The following is a 15,682-nucleotide window of genomic DNA, read 5'->3' as shown; positions in this document are numbered from 1 at the left end:
TATGATCCAATCACCTGATTCCACCCGGACAATGAATTTTACTCTGAAGAAATACCTTTTACCGTCAAGTTGTGATATTATCGTTGCTGCGCGGTTGTCGTTCATGGTAGCATCAACAACGCCATCAATTCGAAATGTTGACCAACTATGAGATGCGCCATCACGCTTGAATTCATCGATACAATCGCGTATTTTACTCAACAGGGTTCTATCGTTTATTAACGCTTTTGGTGCGTCCTTGAGGACTCTATCGAGATTGAACTTAATATTTTTTCCAGGGCTTAATTGCTGCTAATCTCTCGAACTCGTCCATATAATTAAAACAAGTATTTAAATGAAAGAATATAGTATAATGAATCACTGCAAATGGTTGATGATTGGGTCGACAACCCCGTGCAATAAATCATGTAGAGGTGAATTCTGCGGGTATCATTTACAAAGCGTTCGTAATGGTTCTCTTGGCCCCCTCCCGTGCTTGGTTTGCCACGTCGGTGTAAGAGGAAAATCGCAGTTGTGTATTAATTGTGGCGGAAAGCGATACAGGGAACTAAAACGCTATTATGACAAACGAATAAAAAACGCCGTCATTGACCCTACCGCTGACTTCGTCATCAAAACCCCCCAAGACTACGTTGAAAGATTCATAATTAAACCAAATAATAAATTAGACAAGTAGTATTATTATATAAATGGACCAAGAGTTCAGACCTCACCCCTTGCTCGTCAATTACGAGGCATCTCGCGACGGCATTGTTAGAAATTGTAGACTGAAGAAGCCGGTTGGATGGAAAAATAATCAGGGGTATTTGATGTTTGGTGCCGGAAAGAAGAAGTACTATGTTCATAGGGCGGTATTTGAGGTATTCAACGGATTAATCGAGAATGGACTTGTGATTGATCATATTAATAATAATAAGACTGATAATTCTCTTATAAACTTGCAAGCTATCTCGCAAAGTCAGAATGCCAAAAAAGGCCAAACTGGTAAATACCCAAAGAAAGCAAGGGGTGTCAAATCGTTTGATACAACAACGCACGAAGAAAAAACATTTCACTCCATGAATGCGGCAGGAAAATATTTTGACATTTGTATAACCTCAGTACGATTTGTTGCAGAAGGAATACAGAATTCAGCGATCTCAAAAAAGACTGGGCACAGAATTCGATTTTCATATATAACAGAAATTAGCGAGTGACGAAGTCACCGTGACAAGGCCACCGGCGCCTATGGCGCTGACGAAGTCGCCATGACAGTGCGAACGCTACAACAAATCGTCTGTTCCGGAAGAAAACAAAGTATTCAGTATTGTTGAACACCTCGGGATTGATACACGGGGTTTCATTTTTTTTATTTAAAAACAAGATGTTTTATAGGAATAATGAATATCGAAGACATCAATAATATATTAGCCGAGATTTCAAAATTAAAAAATCAAGGAATTGAATTATCTGATGGTCTCGACAGTGAAAAAATATTATCCGATTATGAAATTATTAACGAGCAATCAAAACGGGGACGTTTTACCCTGGCCCGCGAGTACTTTTTTATAAAACGATTACAACATACGATCAATGAAAACTTGTACCACAATGACGCAAATGCATTCATTAAACTATTCACTGCCGTTGAAATAATACGAAAAAAACTCGGACGTGTTTATGAACGACGCCGGGAGATTTCTAGTAAGATCAAAAACATTAGAAGGATTATAGACGAAAACTCCGGCGAGAAATTAGAAATTGCTTCGCAATTGCAATAATGGTAGGCGAATCACTTACTACTCGGCTAGCCAGAGAGCGGCTAGCGGCGCTTAAAAAGTTTATACCGTTACGAGACAGGGTCCGAGAACAACTTCAAACGCGGCAGCAACTACAAACCGATTTTACTGTTGGAAGCGAACAACTCTTTGCCCCGGTAACTAAAGCGACCAAAGATGTTACGGCGGCAACTGTACCCGTCCTCGATGCGCTTGAAAAGATAGCGGCTCAGACCGAACAAACAAAAAGGTCTTTAGAAACACTCCCTGCAAAAATAGCGGCTGCTACAACACGGAGGCCACCACCACTCGCTATAATGGACCCACAAGAACCTTATGTTACAATGGCCGACGAAGAAGAACTAGGTGCTACCGCAAGAGAACCAGAAGAAGAAATACCGGAAGAAACACCGAAAGAAACACCGGAAGAAAAAGAGAAAAGGGGGAATATACCCCGTAATGTACTCAAGAAGAGCACAATAGATCAAATTAGAGGCCTCAGCTATGATGAATTAATTAATTTTGCTGCCAACAATTTTGCTAAGAGCATACGAGATAAGGAGCATATCAATAGCGGTTACGAGAAAAGTATAAAGACGTTAAAGGATTGGACAAGAATAGTGTATTTAGCGAGTAAACACGAGAATGCATTATCACATCGTGGTGATCCCGATTACGACGCATTCCATAAAGAAGTTGAAAAAAGGGTAAAACTAAAAAAAGGAAAAGGATACTCTGTTGGTAAAGAATCCTACGGCGTTACCTGTCCTAACAGTGTTCTCAGTGATATATCACGGCTAGAGGTACTAATCGGAGGAAAACGAGCCGGAAATAACTCTCCGGAAATAATCAATGAGGCCGCTGATATTTGCAAGCGGTTATTTACGGGCGGTATCATGGACGTTAGTGCGTATCGAACGCTCATAGACGAACTCGTGGATGATTAAAAAAATTATCGTTTTGTTAATTTTGACCGTTTTTGGTCGTTTTTTACGGGTGAAAACCCCAGGAAATCATTTAGAGAAAATCGATGTTTTTGCTGAAAAATCGAAAAAAACCGACCAAAAACGACCAAAAATGACTAAAAATCAAGAAAAAACCAGAAAAAAACCGGATTTTTATCGAGGGCAAAAACCCAAGGAAATTTTGATAAAATTTATTCCGGTTTTCCACAGGAGGAAATGTCAGAATAATTATTTATAAGAACTATGACAGTTCCCCCATCGATGGAAACTGGTCAGAGTAAAAAATGTTTTACAAAACTAACCCGCCACACATGTCAACCGTTTGCAAAATTATATAATATTGTAAATCCGCGTCAATTTTGACCGTTTTTGACCGTTTTTGGTCGTTTTTAGCCATTTTTTGACTGTTTTTGACCGTTTTTTGCTATTTTTTGAGGGTAAAAACCCCAGGAAATCATTTAGAGAAAATCGATGTTTTTGCTGAAAAATCGAAAAAAACGACTATAGGCAACAAAAAACGACCAAAAACCGGAAAAAAACCGGATTTTTATCGAGGGCAAAAACCCAAGGAAATTTTGATAAAATTTATTCCGGTTTTCCACACGGCGGTGGGAAGGGGGTGGTGATCACAATCACTAATTGAAAAACCGGTGTTTTTATAATAAAGATGATCATACACTACAACCACGATAAACCAGTACTCGTCTACGTGGTAAACTCGCGATTGCCTGTTTACTGCGCGTACTATGGAGATGGTCTCGGTAGCACCATTGCGGGGTTATTTGCAAGAATGGCTCCAAAAGTAGCGCCGTTAGCCAAACAATTAGGAATGAAGGCTATTGATGTTATTCGTGATAAGGGTATTAGTGCTGTTGGAAACGTTGCCGGAAAGGCGCTTTCAGCCGCGCGGGACAAACTAATGTCGTTGGTGAGAAGAAAAAAACAGAAACCACCGGTGATGCCATCAACGACAGTGATGCCTGCGAATGTCAGTAAAGTAATAAATAACGCCGTGGAAGAAAAACTAGCGTCGTTGGTAAACAATAATCAAGATGACATCGCAAACATAATAGCGGGAAGTGGTTTAAAACCACGACGATGATTTAGATGCATCAGCGTATTATTAAATAAAATGTTTGAACGAACAGCTGACCCGGCGTTTGATATGGACGCACCAGTGCACAAGGATGATTCTGTCCGTAATTATCAATTTTATTCCTATCATGCAGTACAACCCGACATACGATCGCGAATTGAACTTCAAGTCCATGATACCAGTAAATATTTTTTGCCGTGTGAAGCGTTTATTGAGATCGAAGGAGAACTTGTAACAGAGGCCGATACTCCTGCTGTACCAGCACCGTATCCAGATGGTACCAAAGTTGGCTTAGTCAATAACGGCGTAATGGCGCTATTTGAGAGCGCAAAATATCTCATTGACGGGCGAGAGATCGAGTCTATAGAACGCGATGTTGATGTTGCTACAACAATAATCGGGCTAGCAAGATATTCCGACGATTATACAAGATCAGCGGGTCCATCTATGATGTTTGCAAAGGATACTAAAAACACTGCCGGAAACTCGCAATTTGTGGTAAGACGACCAAGAAATAATGATAATAGCGCTAACGCTGATGTTGAGAGTATGATTATAAGCAGCGATCCTAATTTTAACATCGGAGCTGCAACACGCATATCAATGTTAACAGGGGCGCGTAGATCTTTCTCATGCGCGATTCCACTGCATCATATATTTGGATTCTGCAGGAACGTGTGAAAAGTTATCTACGGAGCAAAGCATACCGTGGTGCTTGTGCGAAAAGGTGATGATAGAAATGCAATCTGGAGGATTCCAGCGGATCCTGCAAATCCAAATAATGACCCTGGTAAAGTCGTTTTAACAAAAATATTATTGTGGATGCCAGTAATGACTCCATCCATTACCACAGAGGCACGATTGCTATCCTTTATGGAGCAGGGAGGAAAATCATTACTAAGTTGGCTAACAACAACAACAGATACTAAGCAATCAAATATCAATGGTATATTTACATGGAACCTGGCATCACAACAAGGCATTTCGGCTCCGCGTCATATATTTGTTGCGTTGCAGGATATGACGAGAGTTGATAATCAACTATCCAGCCATATGATATTTGATCGATTAGGCGTTACTGACGTCTCGCTGAGAATAAACGGCCAGCAGGAACCATCTGAGGATATACAACTTAATTACGGTCAAAACCATATTGCACGCGTGTACCATCGGTTGCTGTCGTATATGAGTCGTGATCAAAACGTCGACACTGGTTTGCAAATATCACAATATGATTTCAAAGAACTATATCCGATCTATTACTTTTCGCTGGAACATCTTGATTTAACAAGACAATCCGTCGTTGATATACACTTCCGAGCTAATGTAACTCGCGGCGCTATTGCTAATTATAGAGCTATTGCTGTCATCCTCAGCGATAAATCAATGCTGCTAGAAGGTGTTGGTGGACGAATGAGAATCGTTGATGCGCCAGTGGAAAACATGTAATTGAAAGCACAAACACGTTTACAATAAAATGTCGTATAGTGTCGTCAGTGTAGAGTTGACTGATGGTCAAGTCAAGAAATTACGATCAAAGTCGGCTAAGCAATGCGGGACCACAATAACGCTGAAGCCGTCGCAGATGGCGGGTGGTAATCATAAGATATCGTTGACGGCGCGTCAAATAAAACATTTCAATAATGCGATGAAGAATAAAAAGGGTGTTCAAATAGATTTTTCAGCCGCAGCGATTAAAAACATGGAAAAGACCGGTGGGATATTTCCGCTGTTAGCTGCAATTCCAGCGTTGATTGCCGCGGCCGCACCAGCAGTGGCTAAGGCGGCGGCGTTAGGAGCCGTTGGTACCGCGGCGGGGATGGCATTGAAAAAGGCAACCGGGAAAGGCTATAAAAAAAAACGACCCGTAGCCGGAAAGGGTCTAAGACTACCGGGGACCCCGTATTCATGGTACTCGGGAAAGGGTCTAAGACTACCGGGGACCGTTTATTAACGCAAGAGTCTATGACCCCCATGTCTAATTTTGATTTAATAGACGCCGCAAACGCGCTAGCGATAAAAAACTTCAGAGGTGTTTTTATGAGGGATCAATTACCGGCGGCACCAAGGAATATTGAAACAGGCATAATTAACCTCGATGGGTCCTCCGGAGCGGGAACTCATTGGGTTGCGTACGCGATTGATCCGCGTGCGATCGTCTATTTTGATTCATACGGGTTAGCTCCGCCGATCGAGTTTATGCGGTATATCCGGGCGTGTTCAGCCCGGGTTTTTTATTCCACTCTGCCAACACAGCGATTAAGCGACCCACCGATATGTGGCCGTGAGGTATTGAACGTACTCGCGACGATTTCATCATCGCGAAAACCACCTCATGTGGTTGTAAACGAATACACTAGTGGGGTCGTAGAGGCCCGGCGGGTTAATTAGAAACGCTGTTTTTTTTTACAATAACGATGATTGATATCTGGGGACGACAGGTTTCGGCGCTGAAAGAGTCCACGGAAACGCCCGCCACCGATGACATAAAAAAACTAATCGAGGATGAAATCGCTGATACGTTGAATCTGACAAGTGTTGACCCGGGCGAAATAGTTGTATTTCAAGACCGCCAGGGTAAATTGAAATCCGGTAATGTGTCGCTGAATGACGTTTTAATACGACAGCGTGATGCCGCCGAGGGCGCTATCGCGTTGTATACCGGCGACGGACGACTCAAACCGGGTAAACATATATCGGCGGTAATGTTAGCCCAGAGCGGTATTATAAAGTTGGATAAATCGATGGCCGAACTTGACGCGCAGGTGAAAAAATCTGCCACCGAGGTGAAAAAATCTATCACCGATATACAACTCACTACCGCTAGTTTTTTCGGGACCCCGACGGTAACCGAACCGAATATTACAACAATAAGGAATACTATTTTGGATTTTGCAACGCTGTCGGGCCAATTTTACACGTTACGAAAAAATGTTAACAGGATCGATGACAACTTTGATAAATTTTTTGGTAAAAAAAAATACCAAGCTGGATGAGATTACAATAACTATAAATGATATCACTGCGTATGGACAGGAAATAAAAACAATCAAACTTGATGTTGCAACGAACAGAAATGGTGTAGACGTGCATGAACGGGAAATAGAAATAATCGGCGCTAATGTTGCAACGATCATAAATAATGTAGACTCGCATGGACGGAAAATAGAAACAATTAAAACTGATGTTACAACGATCATAAATAATGTAGACGCGCATACACAGGACATAATGACAATCAGAGCTGATATTGAAGCGAACAAAAGGGGTGTAGACGCGCATACACAGGAAATAGGAACAATCAAAACTGATGTTGAAGCGAACAAAGGGAATATAGACGCGTATTGGCGGGGAATAGGAATAATCAAAACTGATGTTGCAGCGAACAAAAAAGGTATAGACGTGCATACATATGAAATAGGAACAATCAAACTTGATGTTGCAGCGAACAAAAAAAGTATAACCGAGAATACACGGGAAATAGAAACAATCAAAACTAATGTTGCAGCGAACAAGAATAATATAGACGCGAATTGGCGGAGAATAGAAATAATCGGAACTGATGTTAAAGCGATTAAAGACGGACTACCGAGAGTAGCGGAGCAATTCGAAAAAATAAAAATCCCTCATGAAAACACCATCAACACAGTATACACAATTCGGCATGGATCATTCGATTGGACTCCTACACAGAATACAGTAAATATCACCTCAACTGTCAAGGGCATTTATCGATTGACACTGGTTTCAATGATGCAGTTTAATATATTATCGTCGAGTTCATCCGGGTTTAACAATACAATATCAACAATTATAGACAGGAACGCAACTGAACAGTTTACAATTTATGCCGTTGATGGAAATCTAGCCGGGGCAAACATTACATGGTATGTGGAATTTGTAGCGAATCTAAGTAATTAAAAACACTAGCTCTTTTAAAATAAAAATGACCACCAGGGTAATCGAATCAGAGGTATCACCGACGTCACATCAATATCGATTCGATACCGCAAAAGAGTTCTCCGCGAATTTGAAAACGCTTTCCGAACAATACCGCGCAAAAATAAAAAAATACCGCAGAAAAATAACCACCATCGACGCGGTCGTGTACTCGGTGTCAGGTATAGTAGCCGGTACCGGTGTTATTTTATCCACGGTGACCACGATAGCCCCGATCGCTGTTCCAATCGCTATCTCCGCGATGACAACAATTGCTGGAGTCGCCAACGCAATCACTAGAAAGATATCATCGTGTTTTCAGAAAAAACTCGACGAGTATACAGTAAAACATCAAATAGTATCCGACGCGTACTCGAAATTATCCGGGTTGATATCGTTATCGATTGATAATTTGTTCATATCCGATGTTGAATTCTCCACGATGGTCCAGTTGTATAGCTCCGCGATGTCAAAAATCGAGGATTTTCAACTGGAAGCCGGAACCACCTGGTTGTTGAAATTAGACACTAAAAACAACGAATAATAATAATGTCGCTGAACCCCGAAGGGTCTCAATTACTTCAGCGGATCGCGGAGAACACCACTCCGGTACAAACAAATATGATATCGATAACGTCAACGAAACCCGAATTCAGTGTGAACTTCCCATCACCGGTTCCAGTGAAGGAAATAGCGCTGGCAAAATTGCGAGTATATCACAGTTGGCCTAATATTCGAGCGGACGCATTTAACGGACAACAACCTAATAACTCGCTGGTTTTTGCACGGACAAATAAACCCGATGGGACCCCAGACTGGGAGGAGGTTACAATACCAACTGGGTCATACCAAATAGAACAAATCAATAAAGAATTTCAACGCAGGATAAAATCGATCACAGGAAAAGAATCAAAAATCGCTATTACGGTTCATGAACCGACGTTATCGTCGACGATTGAAATAAGCACACCGGGGTATATGGTTGATATTTATAACAGTTCAATAAGAACCATACTAGGATGGCCTAAGAATCCACCTCATGAAATCCCCGCGGACACGCAGTCGTATCATGAGATTACCCCCCGGTATCGAGATAAATTATCTGTTATGAAAAACGCGGTATTACCCAGTATATTTGCATTTCAAGACAGGAATAACATGCAATGGTATTTTCAGCATGGGGAAACCCCTGAATTGCGCACCACATTCGTAATTAGTTTAAGGAATATCACTGATATGTTTGCCGAGATTAATCATTATTACCAATTACAACTAGAACAGCTACGGGAAACAAAAGAACGAAAACACGTTGAGGTGTTAAATCAACTTATATCAGACATGGAATATATTAATAAACGAATCGTTGAGATAATATCTGCTAACAGCAATGATAATAAACAAAAATTCCTAACCGAGTTTAATATCACAGAAGCCGATTTACCCGATTTAAAGGTTCCAGGATACAACGCGCCAGAACTAAGAAAGTCTCTTAATGATTTTCTCGGTCCATCAACTTATATCCTCAAACACGATAACGGAGATGATGGTAGGCATATTGCTCCATACAACGTAAATATCGCATCGGTGATAGCGATTAATCTAGTGTGTGATGTTATCGAAGGGAGTTACCAGGTGGATACCAAGCAATCAAATCAGGCTCAACAGGGGTATATCCTTTATTCGTTTTCACCAACAGCCCCTCCGGGATTTTTAATCGTTGAGAGTCCAATTAATCCGGTCTATATGCGATGCCATGATCGGTTTTTAACGAGAATTAATTTCAGACTTACCGATCAGTCAAATAACCTAATTGATTTACAAGAGGAGGAGTTAGTGATCACTCTGTTTGTAAGATCATAGCAGCAGGGGGGACGATGACATCGACGCGGTCGTCGCTGTGCTTACCAGGCGCTGACGACGCTGGGATCGGCGCGCAGAAGGTATTAATTAAACCAAATGACGTCCGGACGATCCCCTCGACGACGACGTCGTTTTTTTTTTTACCAGGCGCTGACGACACCGGATCCGCTGAGTGCAGAAAGTACTAATTAAGCCAAATGACGTTTGGACAAAATGTCGGATTCGCCCCCCCTGCTGCTCAGTTAAGATAGTAGTCATGGGATATGCGCGATATCGAAGGTAACCCTTCCGTGTAAATGCACTGCATTAGAGCAGTTACAGAGGACCACTGCAAGATTGCATAGCTGTTATATGAGAATTATAGTTTTGTTTGAAGGAAAAGATACAGAAAGTAGAAAACTCTGCACTGGATGAGTAATGGAACTCATATCGAAAGTAGAATATTCTGCACTAGCCGAGTAGTGGTCCAATGTTAATGGAACTCATATTGTTGTTGTTGTTTTAACGCCATTTTTGAGCACCGATAGGCTATATATGGCGACCAGTATTAATGGTGGAGGAAGAACCCAGGAAAACCCCGGAAAGAACCACCGACCCACGAGAAGCTACTGGCAAGCTTTCTCACATACCCACATTGGCTGAAGAACTCATATTGAAAGTAGAATATTCTGCACTGGATGAGTAATGGAACTCATATAGAAAGTAGAATATTCTGCACTAGCTGAGCAGTGGTACAATGTTAATGGAATTAGTAAATGGAAAATGACTAATGTAGTCCTATTTATCTAAATGGGTGTAGGAACGACACTTGACGTAAAGTTTAGATATCGGGGTCTTTTAAGCTAAGCCTGACTTTTATGTAAAAGTCTGGATATAAATGTAGCACTACCTGCTTTCAGTATATGTACCATACAAACATAAAATGCGCATGCGCCACTGATTGCCTTTTAATTTGCTCATGTAGTTAAGATACTGTCTGAAGGTCACAAACAAACCGCCATTTAGTACTATATCAGGGAATAGATCTTCTTAAGGTAAGTTTGAAACGGTAAGATATACTTATTAGCAGGTATGTTGTGGATGATTGATACATGCATCGTCGATAGACTTTCTTTTAGCGTGTGGACAAGTAAACATATATATTATATGCATTACTGTCGGCCTGATGTGTGTGTGTTACGATGCGTCTTTTGGCCATATTTTAGAGATTGTTTCTTTCTCATTCTAACTTCGACACCATCAAACAGTAGCTTCACCAAATACGTGTTGTGATCATCTATGGAACGCAAGAGCTGTCTTAAGATGAAAATATTTATTATATGTTGTGCTTTAGTACTTATATGATGTGCAAACGTATTTATATGCTGTGCTTTTGTACTTATATGATGTGCAAACTTCTTTATATGCGGTGCATTTGTATTTATATGATGTGCAAAATTCTTTATATGCTGTGCTTTTGTACTTACATGATGTGCAAACTTCATTATATGCTGTGCTTTTGTACTTATATGATATAAGAGCGTCCGGTGCTACGGTAACATCCGCCATGTTTTACCCACAAACAAACGTGTGGTGAGAATACAGCTGCATTACAGACTTTCGTGATTTTTGGGATATATTGGGATATATTGGCAAAATGGTGCTTCGATGTGCATGGGGAACATGCAATGCAGATGAGAGATATCCGGAAAGGTTGGAAGGAGGCCGTTTTATTCGTTTTCCGACTCCGAAACGTGATTTGGAAAAGGTGAAACGATGGATCAAAGCGTGTGGTCGACCGCACGAACAGCTTAATATCACCAGAGTAAACCAACACAAGGCCGTTCGCTCAAAGGTAATTCAGTTTAGATTTCACTATAGTAAATAAGTATATGTAGTATTCTAGAAAGTAATGTTAAATAGAAAAAATATCTAATACACATTTCGTAAAGCTGGTTTATGTAATTGTTGTTATCATGGGTTAACTACATTTTTTCAGTACGTAATATGCTATTCATGGCGGGCAGGTTTATCACGTGGAAGAAAACCCCGGGAAGAACCGGATACTCACGGGAAGCTACTAAAAAGCTTTTTTACATACCCACATTGGCCAAGCCCAAAATCGGAACCAATGTGGACGTATGTGAGATGGCAGTAACCAGTAAAGGTAATAGTCTAAATACTAGTGCTTTAATTATAAGTATACATTTATCCCAAACCAGCCCTCTTGATATTTTTATCTTGTATTGAAGGAATTAACAACAGATTAATACCATGGGTTATTGTCAGAGCATGTATAATGGAGCATATATTTATGTTATGACTAGGTTATAAATAAGAATAAAAATTCTTTATTTCAGACTACATTGTCCATACATCTAAATTAAAATAAAGATATAAAATGTTTCTTTGCTGATATTAATATAAAATGTCAAATCTGATTTGCTTTTTTGATTGTCATATAATGCATTGTTTTGTAAATATGCATATTTTTCAGCACTTTGTTGGAGGAAATGGACCAAATGAGAATTACCCAGACCCCATTCAAGCTGATGGTTCACGTACTATGCCAGCAAGAAAACTTCCAGTGAAGAGAGCTTCTTCACAACAAAATGAAACCAGTCAACATAAACGCAAATGCCTGCATTTGGAAGAAAACATGACCACGTAAGTGTCAAGTAACTCACAGAATATGCAAAGCTAGCAAGTTAATGAACTGATACTCTTTGAAAAGTGTTCCAATTATATTGCTTATACTTCACAATCAATTAAAAAATACATACATACCCCTGGTACATATATATATATATATATATATATATATATATATATATATATATATATATATATATATATATATATATATATATATGAAAACTACTTGTTGACTAACATCATTGTGCATAACTATTTATTTCTTACAGATTGAACAGTCCATATATGAATTGTGAGTCAGGGGTGTCTACACAGACTGAAAACCCATGTAAGTATTTTATTCTGAGGATTGCAGATGTGGAATTGCATAATCTCTGTAAAATTCAGATAACTTTTGTAACATTGAAGTCATAAATGGAATGTCTGGTTTAATTCTTTCCACATACATATCCTCCTGTGTGTAAACAATGAATTCACAAAATTCACAACCTGTAACCATAAGTTGGCCTTGAATCTGTGCATAGTAACTGTGTGTCTTCTTTAATGATACATGTTCATCCTTCTGTAAATAGAAATCTGGTATATCACTGCATGCCTTTTCAATGGTCATTTTTCTAGCAGAGAAGGGGCATTTAATTTCCACAATTCCACATACTCCATTGTCACATAGTTTCCCATCAGGCGAGGCACCCAAAAATGAAAAGTCATTATTAACCACAAAGCCACTCATGGAAATGCCTAGAAGGATACAATTCAAGATACTTTTCTTTAGCAGTTTTCTCATGTCTTTTACCGTATTCAAGAGCTTTGGCTTTCACGTCATTTTTTGAAAATAAACTGTTAATAAACTTTTCACTGGGTTTAGATTTCCTTGATATTACTTTTCCAAAATTAGATGATGTAAGTCTGTCTTTTCTCTCAAGAAACCAGTGATCCGACAAGGCCTGATTTCTTGTCTGTACCTCAGTGTCACATGGATTTATGCACTTTGTGTTCTCATTGAGTGGTTTGAACTCATTTGGTAAACAGACTGGAGAAGCCCTTGTCACAGATGTATTACCACAGTCCTGAGTTATTTGTGTAGTTTCCCTCAGGTACTTTGTCTGAAATGAAGAAAATAAATACTTTTCTTATTTTGTTCAGGGATATCAGCAATGGATATGTTAGCAGTTGCAGCTGAGAATCAGGATCTAAGGCTCAAATTGTCAAATAGTTCAAAAAAGATACAAGAGCTTCAACTTGAAGTGTCATCAAAAGATAAAGAAATTCAACATCTGAAGAAAATAATTGCCAAGAAACAAACATTGAGTGTAGAAATTGTGAAGTATAAAGAAAACACATTGAAAAATTTGTTTAAATACTATACAGGAATCACATACATAAGGTTTTTAGCTTTATTGGCCTTTCTAGCCCCTATAGAGTGTCCAGTCAAATATGGACCAGGACGAAGGGATACAAAAAGCCTTATCCAGGAAGATGGACTGTTTTTAACAATATGTAGGCTTAGGCATGGTTTTGGTTTAAAAGATTTGGCCACACGGTTTGGACTCTCTGCACAGTCAGCTAGTGTTGTGTTTAACACATGGCTCGATCTTATGTATTTAAAACTTGGCCAGCTTTCAGTTTGGCCACATAGAGATACTATAATAAAAAAACATGCCATCTGAATATAGGAAAGATTTTCCCACTACCATTATTATTATAGATGGAACTGAAATTAAAACTCAAATTCCAAGTGCACTTTGCCTACAGAGCCAGTTATATAGTGATTATAAATCTGCAACAACTCTAAAGGGGTTGATAGGTTGTGATCCTAATGGTTGTGTAATGTTTGTTTCAGAATTATTTACAGGATCAATTTCAGATAAATCTATCACAGAACAATCTGGTTTTTATGATATGCTTAAAACACTAAAATCAATTGGTTATATTAAAGAAGGAGATGCCATAATGGTAGACAAAGGTTTTAACATTGCAAAAGAAATAAGTGAACTTGGTTTGAAAATAAACATTACACCATTCGCATCAGCAAGTAGGCAAATGACAGCTTCTGAGACACTTTTGACTAACAAAATTGCCAAACAAAGGGTACATATAGAACGTCTCATATGTAAAGTTAAAACATACAAACTTTTATCACATTGTATTCCTACATCTTTGTTTCAAAAGGCCAACAAAATATGGACAGTGTGTTGTCTTCTAACACTTTTTCAAGATGTTTTTGTTAAGGATGAACACTGAATATACTATGATTGGATAGTACCTGATGCGATAATATTGACCCGATCTGCACGTCTCCTAGAGGTGTTGATACTTTAGGAATGTTTTGTGCAATTCTGCACTCTAGGGGTGTTCCCTTCAGACTAGAGAGATGAGACATGTCCTTTTCATCCACTTTCGGTACTCTAAATGTAAAAAGAAATGTAATGAAATAATCGTGTTAAACAATGTTGTTTTTTTGTTTACTTCATCTATAATTTTTGCACATATTTTAAATGCACACCTTATTACTTATTCAATTTGATGACCTTATATTGTAGATTTACATGAATATTTTTCTATTACATATCAATTCAAGTATGTTGTATTAGCATGATGAATAAAAACAAATTATTAAAGTTATATTGTTTGTCATGTTTATTTTAATCTGGAAGTAATAAATAGTTAACTCTATGTTCCATCTACAACCAGATTTTAAACAAGTATTTCTGTTGGTAAATTATTTGTATTTTAAATTCATACTTTTTGTTTATATCTGTCTGGCAAACCACTGGCTTTCTTTTCCTACTCTCTGTCGGTTTAGCAACCACAACATGGTTAAGTGGCACTGGTTTTATTTTCGATCCCCTTGGCACATGCCATTGCTGAGGTAAGCTTGTGCTGCTCAACTGGTCAGGAACAGTGGTGAAGTTATGTAGTTTGTAACCCTGTAGGGACTTAACTAGCCCTACTACATGGGAGCAATGCCCACTGACCCTGCAACAATACATATATATTTTTCAGATATCATACACATTAATTAGTTAAAAGAATGCTATTGGTGATGTCACAAAACCAACACCAGCGCCATCTACCAGATAAATAATTTAGAATGCAGTGTCGTGATGTTTTTCTAATGCAAAGGGATTTCAAACCAATATTGATTTTGACAATTTTTATTGGTTGGGAGTGTCAAAGCATTGTGACATCTAACGAGGGGGCTGAGTTTTTATCACGGGGCCGGGGTACAAAATATTCCGCCCAAATTACGTGACGTCATGTATGGATGACCCTTGACTAAAATTATTGATCACTGTGGAAATTTACAAAGGTGGCCAGGTAATAAACTGGGTCAAGAGAAAAGGGCCTTTGGTGAAATCAACAGCTAACATGATACTACGATTTTTATTATCAACAGCTGCAGCTTTCGTTGTGAGATTACAGCACGCTAA

The 15,682-nt window shown here is 39.1% G+C and overlaps 1 protein-coding gene and 1 pseudogene across 2 annotated transcripts in view; both read left to right on the top strand.

The window, feature by feature from the left end:
- The first annotated feature begins 10,582 nt into the window (after positions 1-10,582).
- The window catches only part of LOC149781698 (GTPase IMAP family member 4-like), a 63,258-nt gene continuing 58,158 nt past the window's right edge, over positions 10,583-15,682 (top strand). Inside the window, exon 1 of the mRNA XM_089935784.1 lies at positions 10,583-10,651. The gene's annotated coding sequence lies outside the window, so the exon portion shown is untranslated. The remainder of the gene's footprint in view (positions 10,652-15,682) is intronic.
- On the top strand, positions 10,671-14,855 carry LOC149781699 (uncharacterized; annotated as a pseudogene). Its single transcript, XR_016414765.1, has 4 exons — positions 10,671-11,451; positions 12,094-12,263; positions 12,521-12,579; positions 13,395-14,855. The product of XR_016414765.1 is annotated as an uncharacterized LOC149781699 (transcript).

The sequence above is a fragment of the Sinohyriopsis cumingii genome, chromosome 15 (genome assembly GCF_028554795.1).
Source record: "Sinohyriopsis cumingii isolate HCF-2022 chromosome 15, ASM2855479v2, whole genome shotgun sequence".
NCBI lineage: Eukaryota > Metazoa > Mollusca > Bivalvia > Unionida > Unionidae > Sinohyriopsis > Sinohyriopsis cumingii.
The sequence above is the reverse complement of the archived record's forward strand: the minus strand, read 5'-3'. Positions and strand labels throughout refer to the sequence as shown.